Genomic DNA, 7,390 nt, shown 5'->3' on the forward strand with positions numbered 1-7,390 from the left:
ACACGATTAGGATCAAAACCAGCCCCTTGTTGCCTTAGAGGGTCTGCAGAGGAACATCTGGGACTCTGAGCTATAAACAAGGTCGCGGGACTTGGGGCAGAGGAGGGACAGCTGACTGGCTGGGGAGCCCAGAGGCTGAAAAAATCAGCTGAAGATCAATTAAATCAGGAAGATATAAAAGGTGTTAGCCAGCGCTATGCACTATAGGTAGTCACAGAGAGATGGTGATCAGACATGTACATGAAAAGGATTGAAAGGCAGAGTCAGGGCAGGGAAATTAATTTCCCTTAGTGTATGAAGAAACTGCTGATTCCTTCTGTAGCCAAAGCAGCTGCAAAAGATTCAGCTCCTTTTCATATGCCCCGCCACAGCAGGCACACACCTCCACTTACATTTCCCTTACAGGCAAGTGTGTGCCTTTGCAAACACACAGCGTTTCTCTGTAACAGATGCCTTTTTTTTTCCTTTTCAACTACTCTGGAAAACGTGTGTATATTTTTTGTATGTCTATTTACTGCTTTTGTATCCTAATTCTGGCCAACGGCATGTTTCTTGAGCAGCGTGACGTGGGGCATTGTTAGCTTCTCATTCACGTTAGCATTCGGCTTCCTTTATTTCTGCAGGTTGCAGCCAGGAAACTGGAAAATGGGCCACAGGAAACCTGGCCTCCTACATCTGTCCCAGTTTGTAACAGCAGCTCTGGTTTTATTTTTCTAAGTGTCTCAGGTTCATTTTAACCCTTGAGATGACTGCTGCAATAACACGTGAAAGAACATGACTGCTTTGTCATTATTTTTTTAACCACTGTTTCTCAATACTAGAAATTGAGATTTTGCTAAACCATAATCATTTTTAAAGTATATCAATACTTATAAAATAAACCGTTACGTGAGTTTTAAAAAAACTTTTGTTGGAAATTACCAAAACAATTCCATTCCATAATGACAAATATCAAAGAGTATATTAAGAGAAAAATATGGAATAAGGCAGTCTCTAGCTGTTTCAGCTCTACACATTTTTAACATAGTTGTAAAGTGAATGTCTGTATGGGAAGTTGAACCGCTTACAAATCCTCTAGGCCAATTTTTCTCTTATTTATATATAAGTAAAACTACATTTTAGTTTCTATAAAAAAATTGAAGCACACTTGTTTTGCATTTGATGACAGAAGCAAAGGGGTGCTGATCAAGAAAAGAAACTTTTGCAGAATAATCAAAAAATCAGTCAGCCGTAACATTTTCCACTGAAAAGTCATCTGTATAACAATGAGTACATCGTGAGAGGTTAAAGACAACTGCCAAATGTGCCCAAATGTTTGCTCAGAAACATTTGAAAGAACAAGGCAAAAGTCTGAGTCACTCCTCACACTTTATTTCTCAACAGAGATGCTTCACGGGTGATAAATAGGATGTGGCTGGTGAAAAATTAGTGATTCTGCCACAAAGAAGGAAAAACAAATATCAATTTGTTTACTCAGAAAGTTTTGAAATACTCATCAAAGAAGATCTTACTGCTAATTTAATTGGCTTTGAAAAAACAAGCTCGCAACTAAGTGTGTAAATATACTTGTTTTAACTTGATGCAGAACTTTCTCTGTTAAAGGTAATAAATCAAACTAATGGTGCAATCCATACCCAGGGCACTTTAGGGAACTGACTGTGTGTATGATACAGAATGCTGGTAATTTTTCCACATCCAGCAACCAGGACATTTCCTGCCAGAGCATCCTCCGAGTTCTTCCATTGTGCTGAAACTGCAAAAACTTTCTAAATCAGGACTTCCTCCTATTATATTTGAGAGGCGTCTTTCTGGGAAATGCAGATTGAAGTGAAGGAAAAAAAAAAAAAAAAAAGGAATTCCTGCAGCACCACCCAGTGGAAACATTAGAAAAAGTTACAGAGTGCCCCAGCACACAAGTTCCGATTTGCTGCAAAACTACAGTAATATTGCCACACAAACCCAGACTGGTTTAAGGATGTGCCAAAAAAGCACAGAGGGTTTCGCTGGCTGATGTACTTAACAGAGTCACATGAGGTATGCCCACTCTGCTGCTCCTGCATAATAGTCTTCTCTTAACTTTATATTCTAATTTAAAAGATTATTTACAGTAATAATTTACAAGGTCTCCTTCTCAAGCAAGAATACCCACTGTTCTGGCCCAACACATTTAAAGAAATAAACAGACTCCTGTGGTTAAGAGCAACACTAAAGAGACAGCAGCAAGATCTAGTAAAATATAATAGGATAACATCAAGTTCCACTGCAGAAAAGAAAGCACTCACACACGTCCAGTAATGCTTCCAGTAGGTACATTTGGTAATACAGTGTTTGCAGTTTTTAATTTTTTTAACTAAGTCAAAGAAAGGCTGAGGCACATGTCCAAAGGAAGAAAGTTCTGCAACCTCCAAATTAATACAACAAAGGACTGGTCGCCTGCCAAGCAGAGGTGTGATGACACCACCTCTAAAACACGAGTGTTTTCAGATTCTCCATAAGGATGCAGTTCAAGAAACAGTTTTAATCCGACTGGAGTAAAAGCCCTTAGCAGGAGGGAATGTGGCTAGTTGCCTCCCTGTGAAAGGCTTAAAAAAATAACCTGCTCAACTATTTCTAAAGCTAGCCGTAAACAAAACTACATAAATCCATAAGGGCTCCAACCGTTCACCTTGGGACAGACGTAAAATGAATGCAGACTCCTCACACCGCTTTCTGTCTGCTCATGTGGTGCACATCTGTGGCATGCTGGCAATACGCTACACTGCAATCCGAGGGACTTCTGCTTTCAAAGCCAGCCCTATATGTTTATTTTTCCCATATGACTTTCTCTTACATTTTTGCCAGCATCAGTAGGACACATATCATGATTATTTGACTGTCCTATATAAAACTTCTGATAGTCCCTTTGATAAATTCAGAGAAAATATGCATGAAAACAAAAAAATAGCTAAAGAGGGCAGAGGATACAGCCTCCAGAACAGTGGCTATTCTGAAAGTTTACTTGACTCATCAAGCAATGATTACTCCCAAATTCAAATGCTTTTTCCTTATCTGTACTCCCTTCTTAAACTGAAGTATTAAAATTTCCAATTCTGTGACAGCAGACCGAATGCTTTGTAACTTATGCTAGTGGCTCTAATATTTTAAATGGTGTATTAATACTATCAACTGTCTCAAATGTTGCTTTTAATACATTTCATATTTGGATTTTTAAACTAATCTTCTCCTCTCGACTGATTTTTCCTAGACTAGAAACTTAAATAAACAAGCAGGTCTTTTTAATACTGTGAGCAGAGAGGAACCTGGCCAAAAGGACAGGAAATGCAGCCCTGGGAGTTCTGTTCAGGCAAACCGAGGTGGCTGGCAATTTCCGCGAGACCTGAAGCACAACAAGATCATCGCAGCTTATACTGGCAGTCAGAGCTCGCCTTCCTATGCACACTGAATTTTCAGAATTTGCTGGATTTGCAAAATGAGCCATTAAACTACTAAATAACATACAGGCTTACCTGTGTATTCTCACATTGCAAGGGGAGTCAATCATAGCATTATACTGAAAATGGTGTAACACAATTCAGCAGATGGTAACCTAAATACATACAGAGACATTTTACCTGGACAATTTCTTCCCAGAACGTTAGTGCTATTGCAATAGTTCCTGGAGCACAAGCCAGGGCGTAAGTTCCTTAGTCATAAAAAATGAGCAACTAGTCACAGCGCTAGTCAAGGTCCCTATCTTTCACTTTAAATGCTGTGATTTCTGTGCACAACGGTCTCATAGTAAAAACCTAAATTAAGAATCGCTCTTACATGTCAAAATCTCAAAAACCTGCTATTCTCCTCCTTTCTCAGTGCTAATCAAAGTTCTGATATGCATGTTTATCATGCGCTAAGCTAAACTGAAACCCAACCCACTTGTCTACTACACCAACAAGAACCTGAAGGTCACACCTACACATTTCCCCTAACATCGTTCATTAAACACTGGAATACCCAACAGAATGTATCATAAAATACATGAGATTTCAGCCAAGAGATCTAGTTGTCACTCTCCTGTACTGCCTGTGTCCTGTGTACTTAAAACTAATTCCCATGGCTGCTGTGAACTATGAAGGAGAGACAAATGGGATACTATTTCAATGATTACAGCAAACTTTGCTGTATACAAAGTGCCTAGATTGCCTATGTTTAGAAGTGACATCAGTACACCAACTGGTTTGTTACTGTCTCTGCTACTTAGGATACATAACAGCCACTATTTTGTTTGATTTGTATGCTGAATCTTGGATAAGGTTCCACGTTTAAATAAAACGTAAAGAGTCTATCCCCTCTCCTCAACTCGGATGAGATTGCGCAGTCAGTTTTATTGCACCCTTCTCCCAGGGAATCATTCCAGCCTTGATACCGCTCTGTTTTGCAAGCATTTGCATCGCAGAGCTTCAGTACTGAAGCAGCAGTACTGAAGGAGTGCTGCAGTCATACTTGCTATACCAGCCCTATTCCACACTCGCAGTTTGCTAAACTAACCACACACACCAGTTGCTCCGAGTCTGCTCTGAGTCACCAGACTTCACAGAGGTCTATATCTAGAATCTAAACCCACATTCCCATCTCAGCTATATTAGTATAGCATGGAAGAAATTCTCTGAAGGTAGTCAACTTTCTCCAGACTTCGCTAACAGAGCTGCAATAGGAATTTGTTCTCTTTCTAAATGCTTTTTAAAGATTGTTTCTTCTCATGAATTACTGTTAATTGCTGGGAAGAGATAATAGTGGTGCTTGAGTCTATAAACTTTTTGTTTGTGCTGTATTGTGACTTGATACAACAGAGGCCACTCAACATTACCACAATATAAACATTTTAAAACAATAACGCTCATTAGCATCCTTCCCAAAAAGCTTAAACTGAAATACATCTGATCAATTTTATTCATATTAAAAAAAAAAAAGAAGAAATATACAGAGATACAGTAAGGAGATGCTGTCACCACATTAGAGGCAAATGGATGCATAATAGAAATCTGTTTTCCAGATGAACTGTCAGCTGTTTTGCAAAATGAGGATGGGAAACTTATAGAAGGACATTTGATTAAAAACATTTAGATTCTTTAGATGGAGTATATAATCCAAGTCTACTCTTTTTTGTACAACTGTGAAAGCGTATTTTACATAAACTTCTTTGCTTGTTCACTAATATTTTCAGAGGAAGACCCATCTTGTAAAATTGTATTAACAGGACTTAATACTTAGGTTAGTGCTTAGAAAGCTTTTACCAATTTTGAATGATTGGTAAGAATCATAAAAATTACAAACAAATGATTCATTACATAATTTAATGACAGCTAAAACTAAAAGACAATGTGTAAGATGTAAGTTTTCCTCTTCTAGTACCTCAAATGATCTTCAATCCACAAGACAAAAAAAAAATTTATACCTCAAAGCTGAAGACACTGAAACAGGGTTGTTTGCATGAGAGCCAAAATACATTAACATTTAGTAATCGGTATTTGCAAAGATTATCCATGCTATCTTCTGAATCTTCAGATATTGAGTAGTGAATTGGCAAGCAGAGACACAGACGTGATTGAAATGACTCTCTGAAATGGGTCTGGGGGAAGCCATAGAATGGGGAGTATCCTTCACATACTCAGTACATCCTGACACTGCAAAATTTAGAGCAAAGCCATGGAAGACTAGGAGGACACTTGCACAGAGCAAGCAAGAGCTACTCCAATGCCTTAGTTACATTCACGGCCTAAGCTAGCATTTAAATGTTTGCAACATGCAGTTAGTCTCAGCGCATTAACAGAAGTGCTGACACACTCAAAAATAAATACATGCCTAAGTGCTTTAAAAGATCAAAACAAAGTAAGTTTGTGGCTTCCTACAGAAATTCTCCTGAAGACCCCGAGCTGTATCTAACCACTCAGATGTAGACAGAGCACATGGTATAGTCTTTAGAAACCTTTCCTTACATAGTTGATTGATATTTATCTTAAAAGTTCATAGGTGTCATCATACAGTTGAGCAGTTTTCAACATGTGGCCCGTGCATGCAGCGGTCAATGAATTCCTCCTGAAGGAGAGGCAAAAGTACCACAGTACGACTACAGTAGGCTCAGCTGCAACATAGGCATCTGCACAACCGCTCAAAAATAATTATGGATCCACAGATACAAAGAGGACAAACGCCACTGCTCTAGATAGTCACAGCAATGCTACTTGAGCAAGCAGGCCAAAATCAGATATGGTGTTGGTAACGGTAACTCCATAGGAATAAAAAAAGTGTAATTTTCAGCTGCGTTGTATCTGCTTAGGGCATGGCAAAATTTGGTCTCCGATGTTCTTAACTGTAATATAACTTCAAAATAATTACTTAAATATTCAGTTATTCAGTACACTGTGAGATACTGACCACGAATTACACTGATTAAGCAGATCAACAATTTCAGGGTACTTTTTGGTACTGCAAAAACTAGCACAGTATTCATACAAAATTAAAATTGCAGAATGACTATAGAGTTATTAATTGGCATTAAATTAACTGGCAGGTAGTGCCTTAGCAATATTTTCATATCAATGCTTATGGCGGGTATTTTCCTTAGTTTTTGCTTTTAGAAAAGCAGCAAGTCTCCTTCAAAGAGCTTTTGAATTAAAATCCACTCTTAACAGCAAACCCTGAAGAATTTGAATCCTGATATAATTACTGGTGTATAAACCCACAGTGACTTAAAGAAAGTTTTAAGAACAAGGATGCATTTTCTTTTTGTGAAGTGCACAGATAAGAGGTACTTTGTGCTTCATCTGCTTTGTTTCCATACATGCGGCCTTGTATTTTGCAGTGCAGTGAGCTGGACTTCCTGTACCTACACCTTGACATTCTCCTCAAAATCATGACTAAGTCTTGAATCATTCATTATTCAACAAAATACTTCAACATGAGAACAGACGTACTCAGTCTTTCAAGAGCTCTCAACAGCCTCCAGAATATTAGTTGATTCATTTAACGAGCCACAGACGAAGTAAACATCTGTCTAACGATTCAAGACTGTAAGATTCCCTATTGTGGGAAACACCGAGGAGAAAGCCATGGTGAATCAACCCGAGGATACACAGCCCAACATGATTTTCAAAGGCCCGTAAGTTACAGCCTGTTGCATAAACCATCGGGTGTGGTTACAAAAGATACACCGCAGCTCAAAACCAACAGTACTCTTTGAAACTGGCCCAAGCTAACAGTGTCCTATAATCAGTGTCACGGCTCTAAGATGGATTCAAGCAGCAGCGTCCAGGCATGCTGCACATTGGAGCCACCGCCACCCGAAGAAAACCACGGACTGATAAACAGTCTGAATTGCACAAATGAGTCCAACCTGCCATATCTTTGTAGGAAG

This window comes from Pygoscelis adeliae, unplaced genomic scaffold (genome assembly GCF_000699105.1).
Source record: "Pygoscelis adeliae isolate BGI_AS28 unplaced genomic scaffold, ASM69910v1 Scaffold232, whole genome shotgun sequence".
NCBI lineage: Eukaryota > Metazoa > Chordata > Aves > Sphenisciformes > Spheniscidae > Pygoscelis > Pygoscelis adeliae.